A 10,447-nucleotide genomic window follows, 5' to 3' on the forward strand; every position below is an offset into this window, starting at 1 on the left:
TGATCCTGATATGCCAAAAATTGTACATTAGAAGGTGAAATACTGATTTTCATGACATGGCCAGGGCTGGCACACATCTCTTCAAAACTAGTACCTTTAGCAAGAAGAATCAAAATGAATCATGACTAAAATTGAGTTTCTTGATAATCCTCACAACCAGAAGGTAACTGGTTACGCTACAGAGATTAAAATGGAAATATAAGTAAATAAAACAGACGATGCATCTATTTTAGAAATCTGCTATTTGATTGTATTTTCAATGAAATAATATTTTTCATACATAAAGTGTTGGTAGTAGATTCTTTACTATTTTGTTTGAAGGTCAAACCTAAATGAAATCATATAGAAAAAACAGTATCAAATTGATTATTTGATTCTTTCAATACTTGAAAATTACGTATCTTTTGTCTTTTCAAAAGGACTTCAAGTTCCTTGTGGTTTGATTCTCGTGGGTGTGTACGTACAGGTGTGTGAGTGTAAATGCTACCCACTTACATTTACTACCACATTCGATCTGTATCAGTTGCATAAAGCATTCTTGTCTTATTAACTGAAAACACGATTCACAACAATTTATATCATACTGGACTACCAAACCACACCAGAATTTACTGTATTACTCCTAAGTCTATCATGCAGTTCAATGGTGTGTGAGGGATTTTAATCTGAATTAAGGAGGCAGACTTTTTCTCTTGCACAGACACAATCCACGTCTTGGGATAATAAGTCTGTGCTGAAAGAGACCAGGGTCTTCAGTAGTTGTCAGACTCTCAAAATTAACGGTCAGTGACAGCACACAGGCATGTCAGATACAAGTATTTTTGTGTGTCTATTAATTGGTGGAAGAGACGATTACAGCTCTACTTAATATGAGCAGTAATATTTCATTCCATGTTTGAACTTGGCACATTCAAATTTTTTAATTTAATTTTGTAAAGGGTATAATATTGACTTTAGGAGACTTTTCATCAAAGAAAATAATAGCTTTTTTATCTCTATTTAACTAGTATATATAAATTACCTGCAGAAAAGTAATGACTCTGCCATTGCTAAACCTACAAATATTATATCTGCCTTTGACTAGTGACGTTGGTAAAACTGGAGAAAATTAGCATCATGTCCATTTATCTTTATTGTACACTGTATATTTGATTCTCTCTCATTTGCAGAGCTTATAAGTCCAGGCTTGTGGCCCTTGAATCATTAGGCTGAAGGGTAAGTTAAGCAAACTTCTATTTCCTTTTCCCCACATGAGCCCACGAAGCCGGCTCGGGGTTCTTTAAAACACAGGAGCATGTGATTTGTAACTGGAAGCCCTTTCTGACGAAAGCATCCGCTCCCGTGGCACACAGAGCACTGCTGCCAAGGCACAGGGCACTTAGTGTCCTGCTAGGAAAAGCAGTTTTTCTCTTCTGCAGCTTCGTTTTCTATCTTGAGAAGGTTTTCAGGTGCAACCCGACTCTGACCCACCAGCCAGTGTCAGACTTAGCATTCACCCCTCTTACTCTGTAGCTCTTTCTTCTAATTAGTTTTCATAATTTTCCCCAGTTGTTTTTTAAATTTTATTCGAAGCTTACCGTAACTGCACCATTTTCATTTAGTCTAAAATGCTCCCCGTGCTTCTCCAGACAGCCGAGGTGTGAAGCTCATTCCTTCAATGCAGGGAGTCATCCGTCAGGTTAGTCTGTCAAACGCAAAGGTAAGGGGTCAATAAAACAGACTCGAAAAATTCCATGACTTCATAAAGTTACTGAATGAAAAGGGATTCTCAAATGAATGTAACATATAAGAATATCACCGCGATTTATTTTCGTTACTGGTAAGTTTACTTTTTCCCTCTGATACTCAGAGGTCATGATCTCTGCTGGATCCCAGTTTTCTTTACAAAGGTCAGAACCCGGTGCTGCTTCTTCCACTTCCGTGATAGCCGCAGCCAGAAAGCCGGCGTGACCGAGACCTCGGTGCCAGGACACTTCTCAGTGCTCTGCTTGTGTTACCTTATCTGGACCTGTGAGCTCACCCTGGACAGAGAGAAAACAGGCACTTTGGGGACCAGGGGGTGGAGCTGCTCCGTCCCACACCTGGTGCAGGTGGGGCAGGGGCAGGGCCAAGGGGGGGTCATCTCCCAACCTCAGAAATCAAAGAATGAGAGTAAAAGTACCAACGCCAGCTCTAGCAATAGGATTGCTTCAAAGAACTATTATCAGCACTATTGTTACCATTACTATTTTGCAGCTCTGTTTTTTTCTTAGCTTTGATCCCACTAGGATTATGCAGCCAAATACTCCACCCATTCTGGAGAAGCTGCATTCAAAGTATGTGAGTGATTTAACAACCCCATCTGCTGCAGCAGGAATGAGGATATATTCAAAGAAACAGAATCGCCAATAAATCATTTGGGACCAATTGAGTTCCCTATATATAGAACTACATTGAAAAGGGTTAAATATACCATATACATACACACTAAATATATGAAATTTGTCTACACACAAAAACATGCATTAAAGACAAAACAGTAACACAAACACTTCAAAATAATCATAAGTCTGTCTTATAGCATTTCAAGTTAATTAGAAACAATCAAATAAAAAGAAGCTGAGAACTGGACAAGCGTTATGAAGAGGCAGTTCACAGAGAGCGGCTCTCAAACGGCAGATACAATAGTAAAAAGTTGCTCAATTTCATTATACACAGAATATTAGACAGTAAGATTGTAATGAGCCAACATTTTCTATTGTTGACATAAATGAACCCCTTAAGAATAGTAATTGTTGGTGATAGAGTAAAGGGAAAAAATGGGTATTTCTGCCTGCGGTGTAAATTGGAATATCACTTTGAAGGACAATTTGGAAGAAGGCAGTAAAACTGAAACTGGACATATCCTAAAACTCCACAGTTATAATCCTAGTATCTACCTTAGAGCCACCCTGGGGAAGGATGAGGGTGCACAGGAATCCAGAGGCTGTTTGTTAGAGCAATAGGAACAAAAAAGTAAAGAAGTAAGTGATCAACTAGTAAAGAGTTGGCCACTATGCAGATGGGTAAATAAAACATGGTGCATTGATATACTGGAGCATTAGACATATAGTAAAGCAAAACAGGCCACACACACACACACACACACACACACACACACACCTTTTTCTGGGGAAAAATAAGTAGAATAAAAGAGTTGAAGTAATATAGGCATAATTGATTGGTATTTATTTGTTTGGTTTGTTGGACCTTATTTTGCATCCTTCAATTAGTCAAAAAGGTATTTTACTGTATATCTTTTAAAATATGATTTAAATATATGGTTTTGGTATTAAAAATATAAATAAATATAGCGTCTTTCCATTAATTTCATTATCTCTGTTCAAAATAAAGGAACATTTATATAAGGCAATGACAATTCCCTAAAGAATAAAAATTCCTTCTTTGGGTATGTCTTTAAACTCATCCCTGGTCAATGACAAGAATACATCACATGAAAAGATGACAGATTCATTGCTATGTAAGTGCAAATATGCAGCACTGGCTTAGGGAGGGTTCAGAGGGTAGAAAAGGAGCAGCTACCAGAGACTGGAAACAGCAGGTGTGTCTACGCAGCGTGGAAACACCGGGTAATCTGTTGCTGAAATAACCAGAGCAAGGCCGCCCACGTGCTGTGACGATATTCCTTCTATAAGCCTGGAAACGTGGCTGGAAAGAGTGAGTGTCCTTGTGTGTGTGGCAAACATTGGCCATTTCTAAAAACACACTGCAAAAGAGAAATGAACTCCAGCAAGGATCGGGCAGCTTTCATAAAGCAACGGATAAGACTAAAGAGAGCGCGAAGAACGGGGCAGGCCCTGTCCTGGATTCCAGACTGAAAGAAGTAAGTCTGTCAAGATCTCTCTCAGTGATAAAAGCCCAGCACCCAGTTAAATAAAGCGACAGTCTTGCAGGGATTATGCTTCTGCATAAATATGCTTCTGCCGTGATGGTGCTTGTATCCTCATGGGTGAGGGAAGCAAAGTCAAGTAAACAAGTTGATGCTAAGTATTAGCGAGTCATCTGAATTGGGCTGCAGCCTGGGCGTCTTTGGAGAGCTTCTCTGGACGCCTCTGAGCTAAGAGTAAAAACGAGGACACACATACAACAAGGCTAGAGAAACGTTTCCCTGGAAGAAAGAAAATTAGGTGTAAAGGGAAAAGGGGCCACAGTGGCCTGAGAGAAGTGAGGTGGGACGGGAGGGTCGTGAGTCACACATCGCTGGGTGGCCCTGGCCGCCCAGGAACTTTACTTTGTGATACAGAAAGAGCAGCACATTCTACACGAATCGGAGGCAGTCCTGAGATCTCAGAGGAGACACCCAAACACAGTCTCGGGAACCGGTCAGAACAGAATTTGCACTCTCCAAATGTATTAAAAAATATTGACAGCAACATACCTCGTACCTGGAGCTTTGTTATGACCATTTCACAGGGACTCAGGGAAGAAGAGATCATTTTATTTTTTAAAATTAAAAAAAAATTATTTTATATTGGAGTATAGTTGATTTACAATGTTGTGTTTCAGGTGTACAGCAAAGTGATTCAGTTATACATATAGATGTATCTATTCTTTTTCAGATTCTTTTCCTATTTAGGTTGTTATATAATATTGAGCAGAGTTCCCTGTGCTGTACAGTAGGTCCTTGTTGTCTATTTTATGTACAGTAGGGTGTGTACGTTCATCCTAACTTCCTAATTTAGCCCTCTCTCATCCCTTTTCCCCTTTGGTACCATAAATTTGTTTTCTGTGTCTGTAAGTCTGTTTCTGTTTTGTAAATAAGTTCAGCTGTATCATTTTTTTTGATTCCACGTATAAGTGGTATCATGTGATATTTCTCTTTCTCTGTCAGACTGAGATGACTCTACTTCCCGTGGATCATGTCTGAGCATCAGAGCCCCATCCAGTCCCACGCGGCCTGAGTCATAACGACTTTATGTTCAGACTCATCTGTAGAAACGGGTGAAGGAAACTCAAGGCTGAAAATTGCTCAAGAGAATCAATAAGACATTTGCTCTGTGAGTAAAAGATAACGTTATTAGACATAAAATTAGGGTGGAGGCATAAACCTGATTGAGAGCCTCCTTGGTCCCTTTCCTTTGGTAGCTGAGTCGTGACTTTGATATCCAGTAGATGCTCGGGAAGCAGATTAGTTGAATGGGGGGGGGTGGCGAGGAGGGGACAAGCAGAAATAACGCCTTAACACCAGGCACTGCTTCCATCAGACGCAGCCCAGGCCCAGCGCCTTCTCTGCCTGTGTCCTTCCCCCTCCCTCCCTGACAGCTCTGTCCACAGGTGACCCGGGGGCAGATCCCTGGGAAGAAACGTGTGATAATTCTGGTGAACTGAAAACCAGCCTTTTTCCCCTTTGGACCACAAGTTTCACTTTCACCAGGCCCCAAAGTGTCAGATCCACTAGTATGTTCCTGGGTGCCTGTTTCATTTCCTGCACAGGTGGCTTTTCTGTGTCAGGACCAGCAGGTTCCCCGGCAGGAGGGCAGTGCAGGTGGCCGGGCGAGTTCCCTGCCTGGTGCCAGCTTCCTCATCCTCAAATGCCCGCCAGACCTTTCCTCTGTGGAACCACAGGTGATGCCAGGTCATCCTCTGGAGACACATGGCTTCTCTTCCACGGCTGGCACTCTTAATACCACCTCTGCATTGTGATGTTGATAGGTGATGCCATTTCCTTATCATAATCCACAAATTTAGCTACACATAATCAATCTCACTCTAAAGATATATTTACAAGTTTTCAAGGAAAAAACACTTAAGTGGTTTAACTTCTGCAGAGATATTTTTAAGCATCTTGAGTCATTAACGGTTGCACTTACCTTCTAGTAATTTCAGAGTGGTGTGCACACAGCTACTATAAATAATAAATGGATGGGGGATAATGGCTACTCTTTTGAAACTGTAAGTGACATACTTTTGGAGGCATAAGTTTATTTTTATAACAGCTTTTTAGATCAATGCTATGAATACATGATCCTGGAATATCAAATATTTATCACAGAGTTGCTATAATTGTTTTTTAATGTGACCCAGCACATCCAGGGAAAATGCCAAGCTGATTATGTCCGGACATAAACTGAGTAATGCATTCTGAATGAGGCAATAGCAATTAGACGTGAAGACACATAGATGCATGACAGTAAACAATGGTAGAATTAAAAAAAATCTTATGTTACATTCTGGCTTGGCAGTGGATTAAAGAGCTTAATTGTTTTATTCATTACAATTTCACAGAATTGAAGACATTTGCCTAATATTTAGGATGTTAATGGAGCCATTCATCTAACAAAGAGAAATTATGTGTATATATATATATATACACTTGAGTATATTTGAAGAAACCAAGCCATATCAAACTGAGGGGAAAATATTCTTCTCCAAACATCTTCAAAGCCTCTCAAAGTAATCTAAATCCTGAAAAACAGATTATATTCCTCCTTTGAATTTTTTTGCCTGTGAAGGGAAATTCTTGAAATTTGGAGAACAGTTTTCCAATGAGAAGAATATACGGTCCTGATCCTGTACAGTGTTTAATTTGTTAAACAGGTATTTATTATACAGTCCTCATTTGGGAAATATTTATTGTGGGAATTTGGACGAATCACTTAGTGGCTCAGGTGCCAAGCTGTATTTGTGTGTGGAGTTGTCACATGAAGAGATCATCACGGCCTTGACCTTCTCCACTTGGCTGCCATGGGGGTCAGAGGAGCTAAGTTGCCTGCAGCTCCCATAAACCTGAACTCTTTTATGAATCAACACCTTCTTGATGCAGAGTATAAGGAACAATTTTTCCTGTCTTCTCTATAAAAATAAAATATTTACATTAATTTCTTTTTAAAAAATTTATTTTATTTATTCATTTTTGGCTGCTTTGGGTTGTCGTTGTTGTGTGTTGGCTTTCTCTAGTTGTAGCGAGCGGGGGCCACTCTTTTTTGTGGTGCACAGGCTTCTCATTGTGGTCGCCTCTCTCGTTGCAGAGTACGGGCTCTAGGTGCGCAGGCTTCAGTAGTGGTGGCTCATGGGCTCAGTAGTTGTGGCTCACAGGCTCTAGAGTGCAGGCTCAGTAGTTGTGGTGCACGGGCTTCGTTGCTCCACAGCATGTGGGATATTCCCGGGCCAGGGCTTGAACCCATGTCCCCTACATTGGCAGGTGGATTCTTAACCACTGTGCCATCAGGGAAGTCCTACATTACTTTCTGAGCAATTCAGAATGATAGATTTAAGAACCCCAACAATGTGTTTTGGGATTTTATTAAGTAGAAAGTGTAAAAGCTGAATAAGGAAATGGTCACACTTACATCTGATATTTATTGACAGAATAGTGTGACTAGTTGAAAAGCTGAGAAGTTTTTTAAGCCAAATGTTTCATTTCAACAGCACTAAAGACACAAAAACTCTAAACACACTAGTCTCCCCCCCTAAAAACTTCATCTGATCTGCTGATAACGTCTTTCTTAAATCAGCACTTGTTCAAAGTGTGAGATAAGCCTCAGGATCCAGAGAATTAGGGTGAAAAAACAGATGATAATTATCCTGGATTTTATATGGATATGGTGGGTGTATCTGGATTATAATGGAAGAGAACACATGGTGGACAATGGAACGCTGGAGATCAAAGGAGCAAATCGAGGCATAAACGTGGGAAGTTCAGGGGAGAGAAGAGGGGTCACTGGTGGGCCCTGGGACATGGGCTCCGAGTGAGGAGAGGAGGTCACATGGGGAACCCACATGAGGTCAGAGTCTCAGGGGCAAGTGAAGGGGTAACAGGGAAGAACCAAATCTGACTCCATGTTGGATCTGTTTCTTTTACTTTAAGCTTCACTCTCCACTGCTTTTGTTCACTGAGAGGATACTGCCTCTACAGAATGGCCTGCCTCGGGGAACCCTGGCCCTCTGCCCGAATGTTAAACCAAAGTGCCTTTGTTCAGGGAAACATCCGGACCTTGTCCACCTGTGGATGGCTGCAAGAAAGAAGAAACTAACACATCCCCTGCCCGAGGCTGGCCATTCCAGGGGATACTTGCAAAACTTATGGCCTTTTTACTTTACTTCCTCATCTCCTCCCCCTCTCTGTGCTATCAAAGAAACTGGCATCCAAACCCCGAGAAGATGGTATTTTGAGACTTTAGTCTGCCATCTTCTCGGTCGCAGGCTTTCCGAATAAAGTCGTGTTCCTTGCCTCAACACCTCGTCTCCGATTTATTGCCCTGTCGTGCAGCGAGCGGAGCAAGCTTGGACTCGGTAATAAAGGGACAGGTGTACGAGAGCCGCAGGTGTGCAGCAGGGGATCTGCACCAAGAAGAAGAAAAAAAAGACGACGCCCTCACACGTGTCTTAGTCCAGGGGTACTTCCGTGTGTGGCTCTGGTAACCAGGCACATAGAAGTCATGGGTCTCTAAGCACAAGTTCAAAGGGAAACTTGCTGATTGAAGTTAAGATCTCCTGTGTCACGAAAGAACCAAAGTGGAGGATGAGTGGCTTTAATATTGTCTGAAATGAATTCCAGGTAGATTGTCATGAAAAGACATGAATATAGAGGGTAGCAAGGGAGCAAACTTGGAGATGTAAACCATCCCCTCGTACACTCAGCCTGCACACAACTTACTTTGCATTGGTGTGACTTTGTTGTTAGACTGTCTTCAACGGCACTTCTTTCCAGAAACTGTAACTCTAGCAAATGGTTTGACTGTTCATTCCAGTAACTTGAGGCAAGACCCATAAAACTCTTCAAGGGAAGCATCAGTAGGCAATTTGTTCCTTTTAAGACTTTGAATCTCTCATCTCAGAGACCTGGCTTTTCTGTTTCCACCAATCCTGGACTGTAGTATCATGATCCTTACCCAACCCTAATCAAGTGACCACTGTGAAGGGTGTGCTGTAAATCAGACTTTCAATTCTCAATGAATTCTGCACTTAACCTTCCCACTCTGAGGCTCTCACCACACTCTGTGGGATGGTGTTCTCCTTTACAGCAGGAAATATAATCATAACCTCAGCTTTGTCTCATCTGCAGGTCATGCTGGTGATACTTAGGGTGGCAGGTTTGACAAGTGTCTGGAGGTCTCACACAAGCCTCAGTAAAAAGACTTTATTGTAGAACAACATTTATTGAATCTAATTTCACGATGCTCATTTTATTTCTTCTTCCTGGAAATAAGACTTTTGTGAAAACAGGCGTTTTATTGGTTTATTTACTTATATTGGTAGAAAAACATTTGGTAAATCTTTTATTAACTCAAAACCTCGTTACAAGAAAACATCACCCATCTCACATCTTTAAGTACCTGGAAGTGAAAATTTTAGCAGTCAAGAACTACGGAAAATCTGAAATCCTACTTATGGCTATAGTTGCAAAAATGGAGCCTGGCTTTAAAATATTTGTCATTAAAAGAGACTGAGTTATTCAACGTGGTACATATGACAAAACAGTTTCTGCATATATGGTATCAGCTTCTTCCTAGACCACTATATAACTGAAATCTTTAAAACAATAAAATGTTTTTTATAATGATCCTTGTCATTAGAAACAAGGTAGAGATGTGTGTGTGTATACTAAATCACAGGTGGCCTGTCTTAAACACATATCCACCTAAAAATATAGCCTAAAAATATATCAAACACCATTGAAAAGAAATATAGGAAGAAATAGACAAATAATAAATTCATGGTGATGTTAACTCACCCTTACAAGAAACAGAAAATTAATTTTTGGTTGTCAAAGGTGGTGGGTGGGGAAACAGTGAACGTAGCCAAGGAAGCGGTGAAAAGATGCAATAAAATTAAACATTAACAGCAAAGTAAAACTGAACAAATTCAAGAGGTTTGAACCTAAATAGCATTCTTTTAAGTCACCTTGAATTAACAGAGTCAAGAAGAATATTTGAAATATAACCACGGAATAATAATGAAAATTCTACACGTTAAAATGTAACTTAGAACAAAATTAGTACTTTTGAATATAGTTATTACGAAACTTAAAATGATTGTACTGTCTTCGTGGGTTTAATATGCCACAAAGAAAATCCTGAATTACTTATAGTCGATTTTTTAGTTCTCATGGAATATTTGAAAATATAGGGTTAAAACAAAAAAGAGAAAAATAATTGCAGATGCTGGCATTGAGGAACTCATGCACGTCACTGTTTAGCAGAGATTTAATTCTCCTTAGAGCTAAATCACGGGGCACACAAGCTGAGATCCACTTTTATAATTCAGGTTAGTAACGAGGACTACCACAGCTGAATTTGTTGCAGTATCTTTCTCTCTTTCTCTCTCCCTCTCTCTCTCTCTCTGTCTCTCTGTGTATATCTTCTATCTATCTATCTATCTATCCATCATCTATCTTATGTTATCTATCTATCTATCTGTCTATCCATCTATCTATCTTATGTTATCTATCTGTCTATCCATCTATCTA

The 10,447-nt window shown here is 40.2% G+C and overlaps 1 long non-coding RNA gene across 1 annotated transcript; it reads right to left on the reverse strand.

Moving 5' to 3' along the window:
• Positions 1–227: 227 nt before the first annotated feature.
• LOC132352106 (uncharacterized) lies at positions 228–1,912 on the reverse strand. The gene is made up of 3 exons (XR_009498574.1): positions 1,830–1,912; positions 1,578–1,684; positions 228–328 (listed from the first exon to the last, which is right to left on the reverse strand). It is a non-coding gene; the product is annotated as an uncharacterized LOC132352106 (long non-coding RNA).
• Positions 1,913–10,447: the final 8,535 nt, after the last annotated feature.

The sequence above is a fragment of the Balaenoptera ricei genome, chromosome 17 (genome assembly GCF_028023285.1).
Source record: "Balaenoptera ricei isolate mBalRic1 chromosome 17, mBalRic1.hap2, whole genome shotgun sequence".
NCBI classification, from domain to species: domain Eukaryota; kingdom Metazoa; phylum Chordata; class Mammalia; order Artiodactyla; family Balaenopteridae; genus Balaenoptera; species Balaenoptera ricei.